The sequence below is a fragment of the Loxodonta africana genome, chromosome X (genome assembly GCF_030014295.1).
Source record: "Loxodonta africana isolate mLoxAfr1 chromosome X, mLoxAfr1.hap2, whole genome shotgun sequence".
Classification (NCBI taxonomy): Eukaryota; Metazoa; Chordata; class Mammalia; order Proboscidea; family Elephantidae; genus Loxodonta; species Loxodonta africana.
In genome coordinates this window covers 3,367,882-3,373,423 of record NC_087369.1, presented here as the reverse complement: position 1 = coordinate 3,373,423, position 5,542 = coordinate 3,367,882, and the positions used below count along the sequence as shown (strand labels likewise).

General features: G+C 45.4%; 1 long non-coding RNA gene across 1 annotated transcript; it reads left to right on the top strand.

The window, feature by feature from the left end:
- The first annotated feature begins 378 nt into the window (after positions 1 to 378).
- On the top strand, positions 379 to 4,975 carry LOC135228968 (uncharacterized). The gene is made up of 3 exons (XR_010319817.1): positions 379 to 954; positions 1,531 to 1,579; positions 3,445 to 4,975. It is a non-coding gene; the product is annotated as an uncharacterized LOC135228968 (long non-coding RNA).
- Positions 4,976 to 5,542: the final 567 nt, after the last annotated feature.

Sequence of the window (5,542 nt, the reverse complement as noted above, 5' to 3'; positions counted from 1 at the left end):
GACAGGCTACCCTCCATCCCATCAGAACAGGCTCCCCTCGTTCCCCTCAGACCAGGGTCCCCTCAGCCCCCACAGCACAGGGTCCTCTCAACCCGATGAGGATGAGGATAGGCTCCCCTCGGACCTCTGAGGACAGGCTCCCCTAAAGCCCCTGAGGACAGGCTCCCCTGGAACCCCTGAGGACAGGCTTCCCTCAGCCCCCTAAGGACAGACTGCCCTCAGCCCTCTTAGGACAGTCTCCCCTCAGCCCCTCAGAGCAGGCCCCCGATGGCCCCCGAGGACAGGCTCCCCTCAGCCCCCTGGGGATGTTACCACAAATATCGGATTCCAGCCACCTGCCACAAAGCCAGGACTGAGACAAAAAAAGGAGGAGGTAAAAGGCAAGAGGGTTTTACTGAACACTGGTATTCAAGGGACAGAGGGGGTTAAATTTCTCTGGAATTCTAATTCTAAAGAGCTAGTCAGAGGGTTTTGTAGGGGGAAGGTCAGGGTCACCTAATCTTTTTAAGCACAGAGCCCACAGATGGCCTTAAACATCACAAAACAACTATAAGAAACCCTTTATTAAACTAAAGATATGCATATCAGACATCTGGACTCTAATCAGTATGTTTGTAACAGGCTGGAAAAAAACTCGCATAAGAATCTCTCAGCTAGTGGAACTGTTCTGCTAAGTCCACTTGGCTGAGATAGTGAGCAAGAAAGAAAGTTGTAGATTAAAAATGCCAAGCAGCCTTTCTGCCCTTTTGCAGGCTAAAGGCCATTTCTCAAGAGAACAAAGAAGAGAAGAGAGACCAAGGCCACAGGCACTGAGAGAGCTCCGCACCCCTTTGGAAGAGATCCGTGCACTGGTGCAATATAAAAATGTTTACCGGTTACTTAGAGCATCATTACTGCGTTAGTCACCTCAAGCTCTCAGTCACCCATTTTGAAGAGGAGAAAACACGTTGTAAGGTATTAGGGTGTCTGTTACGATTAAGAGTGGAACAGGCTGCTCGGCCATATCTTGAACAGAGCCTGTGCCATTTTCTAAAGACTAGAGATTAATCACAGCTTATACAGCTATACTAAAACAAACTAGAAAATATATTCTCTCTACTTTAATATTAAAACACTGGAGAAAATGTATTTTCTCTACTTCAAGGATAGGCTCCCCTTAGCCCCCTGAGGAGAGGCTCCCCTCGGCCCTGGTAGAACAGGTTCCCCTGGGCCCCGGCAGGACAGGCTCCCTTAGGCCCCCTGAGGACAGGCTCCCCTGGGTCCCGTGAGGACAAGCTCCCCTCAGTCCCCTCAGGCAGGCTCCCATAATTCCCTTCAGGACAAGCTATCCTCGGCTCCCTCAGGACAGGCTCCCCTGGGCCCCCTGAGGACATACTCCCCTGGGCCCTCTGAAGACAGGCTCTTGTTGGCACTGCCTTCTGTGACCACTAATCTGCCACTGGGCCCCCCAGCATTTTTCATTTTGTCCAGATTGATGGACATTTTCTGGGTGAGCTGTAAACAACTTGTGGTTTGATACTTTTTTTTCAGGTTCTGAGCGTTTCTCACACTAAAGCCCTAGAAACCTTTTAACTGACTGGTAAGTCTTCTGTGCATGCTAACTCCAAGACTTACACTTGCCATACCATACGTAAAAGCTCTCCTACAGTCCCAAAGTGTCGTTGCTTTGTTCCTAGGTGCAATCCCCTGTGTGGCCTTGTGTCCAAGCATGTGGTAGTTTCCTCTCTGGTACCTGTGAGTACTAAACTCTATTTGTTTTCTGGCTTTCTTCTATGAGTCTCACTTTTCTTCTGTCGCACTTGTCAGACTATCCCCGACAGCAAGAAACCACCTTTCAGTCGAAATTAAGACATGCATCCCATGGCCCACAATACATACATATATGTGTGTGTGTATATCTCTATATGGAAAGCCTGGTGACATAGTTGTTAAGAATTTGTCTGCGAACCAAAAGGTTGGCAGTTGGAATCCACTAGACACTCCTTGGAAACCCTATCGGGCAGCTATACTCTGTGCCATAGGGTCACTATGAGTCCGAAATGACTCGACGACAATGGATATGGGAGTACGTGTGTGTGTGTGTGTGTGTGTGTGTGTGTATATATATATATATATATATGGAAACCCTGGTGGCGTAGTTGTTAACAGCTACGGCTGCTAACCAAGAGGTCGGCAGACTGTATATGTGTATTTATTGTGCTTTAGATGAAGGTTTACAGAACAAATTAGTTTCTTATTAAACAGTTAACACACATGTGGTTTTGTGACATTGTTTGCCAACCCAACGACATGTCAACACTCTTCCCTTCTCCATTTTGGGTTTCCCGTTTCTGTTCGTCCAGCTTTCCTGTCTCCTCCCGCCTTCTTGTCCTTCCCCTGGGCTGGTGCGCCCATTTAGTCTCATATACATTTGTTGTTGAAAATGCTGTTGGGCAAAATGGACCATTGATCCAATTTGGAATTTATCACTTCTTGGGTTTGGTGTGCTTGAGGGTTTTGTTTTTATAATTTTGACCAAGATTACAGAAAAGGAGACATATTATGTATTTGTCATCTTGATAGCTTTCCTTAAAGGGCAGTGAGGCAAGTTATGCATCTAAAATGTTTAACACAACACCTGAGGGAGAATAAGTGCTCAGTAAGGAGTATCTACTATTATTTTTATGGAAACCCTGATGGCATAGTGGTTAAGAGCTACATCTGCTAACCAAAAGGTGGGCAGTTCAAATCTCCAGGCACTCCTTGGAAACTCTATGGGGCAGTTCTACTCTGTCCTGTAGGGTCACTAATCGACTCAACGGCAATGGGTTTATTATTATTATGGGCGAGTCAAATGGATTTGGATTTTCTGCGACATCTAATGGGAAGGTAGGAACAATTTACCATCTGAAAACCATTGTGAGAACCTTGGAGTTTTGTTAAAACTTTTTCTTTGAGGACACTGAAGCAGGCAGTCCTGAAAATGTTATTAAGGGTTATTAACCATCCTGTAATACTTGTTTTTCAGAAAAGTCTACTCTTGCTACATTTTTCTTACAACTTTTACAGTACTTCACCATGATCGCTTGACTCCCCAGGTTCCTTCTCCTCTCCTGGCAGGAGGCTGAGGCGCAGGTGCACAGATTTCAAATTGACCCGCTATATGACCTTCCAGGGGTGATAGTAGTGTGCCATGGCCATTTTTTTTTAGGGCTGTGTGCAGTATTTTTAGAGCCGTGCACAAAAACCCACTTAGTAAAATTATGCGGACTGTGCACAGGTCACAAAACTAAAGATCTTCCCCTTGCTGTTCTTGCATATGTATGTCACTCCCTATAAAACCAGCAAGTCTGCCCTGGGCCAGGGAGCTAGCAGCATTAGGTCACGAGACCCTGCCAGTCTCCCAGTTTGCAAACTGTGAATAAACCTTTTCGTTCTTCCAATCTTGTGTCTTGTTGTTGTTAGGTGCCATCAAGTCGATTCCGACTCATAGCAACCCTGTGCAAAACAACAAAACGCTGCCCAGTCCTGAGCCATCCTTGCAATCGTTGTTATGCTTGAGCTCATTGTTGCAGCCACTGCGTCAATCCACCTCGTTGAGGGTCTTCTTCTTTTCCGCTGACCCTGTACTCTGCCAAGCATGATGTCCTTCTCCAGGAACTGATGCCTCCTGACAACATGTCCAAAGTATGTAAGATGCCGTCTCGCCATCCTTGCTTCTAAGGAGCACTCTGGTTGTACTTCTTCTAAGACAGATTTGTTCATTCTCTTGGTAGTCCATGGTATATTCAGTATTCTTCACCAACGCCACAACAACCCTGTGTCTGGCTGGCTTCAGTTCACTAGTGTGCTTCACAAGAACCTATGAGTTGACGGCTTCAATACCAGGTCTTTCACGAATGACTCTCAGGAAAGAAAAAAGCCACAGCAATAGATAATTTGTGTCATTTGTAGACAATGTGATTTGTCTTTCTAATGAGTTGGTAGAAAGGTCAATGTAGATATTTTTAAATGGAGACCTGAAGTTATAAAATGTCATTGTTTTTGGTGTTCAAATCAATTGAATAAAGTATGATGGGTAGAAGGGATAGGAAGAAAAATAGGAATATATATTATGTTATATCCAGCCATTCAGCTTCTTGAATAAACACAGAACATTGCACTTTGGTGAGTAGCATCTGGGGTCCTTTCCACAACGGATTTCCTGTGTCCATACAACCAACTACTGTCCCTTCCTGCCTTCTCATTGTGCCTCCAGACATGAGCCGCCCATTTGGTTACTTCTAGGGTGAATATCAACAGGGAAGAGGGCAGGCGGAAATCTTCTGTGTGTTGGAAAATTTCCCTACCTCCACCTCAGAGGAGGTTATACGAGTGTATATCCTGATGTAAAAATCCATCGCATTGTACACTGTCATGGATTGAATTGTGTCCCCCCTAAAATATGTGTCCACTTGGTTAGGCCATGATTCCCAGTAGTCTGTGGTTTTCCCCCTTTTTGTGATTGTACTTTTATGTTAAAGAGGATTAGTGTGGGATGTAACACTACTCTTACTCAGGTCACCTCCCTGATCTGATGTAAAGGGAGTTTCCCTTGGGTGTGGCCTGCACCACTTTTTATCCCTCAAGAGATAAAAGGAAAGGGAAGCAGGCAGAGAGTTGGGGACCTCATATCACCAAGAAAGCAGTGCCAGGAGCAGAGCATGTCTTTTGGACCTGAGGTTTCTGTGCTGAGATGCTCCTAGTCTAAGGGAAGACTGATGACAAGGACCTTCCTGCAGAGCTGACAGGGAGTAAAAGCCTTCGCCTGGAGCTGGTGCCCTTAATTCGGACTTTTAGCCTTCCAGACTATGAGAGAATAAACTTCGCTTTGTTAAAGCCATCCACTTGTGGTATTTCTGTTACGGCAGCACTAGGAGACTGAGACAGCATCCACTGTGGTATTTCTGTTACAGCAGCACTAGGTGACTGAGACACCATCCACTGTGGTATTTCTGTTACGGCAGCACTAGGTGACTGAGACACCATCCACTGTGGTATTTCTGTTATGGCAGCACTAGGTGACTGAGACACCATCCACTGTGGTATTTCTGTTGTAGCAGCAGTAGGTGACTAAGACACCATGCACTGTGGTACTTCTGTTATAGCAGCACTAGGTGACTAAGACACCATCCACTGTGGTATTTCTATTACAGCAGCACTAGGTGAGCGAGACACCATCCACTGTGGTATTTCTGTTACAGCAGCACTAGGTGACTAAGACACCATCCACGTATGGTATTTCTGTTATAGCAGAATTAGATAACTAAGACATACACTAAGATTAATATACATCGTGCACTTTATTACGTGTGTATATGAGACAAAAGTATACACTTTGTAATTGTCATTTTCAAAGATACTTCACCTTTTACCTATGACTGGTACCTCCCTGCCTCTCACCCTGGAAAACTCTTCCCCCCAGGTTCCTCAGCACTTAGAGAGGTCAGACTGAGTGTGCACTGTCTGTATGCTGCTCCTAAGGAAAGATACTGGATACGGAAGAGACAACAAACCATGAAAT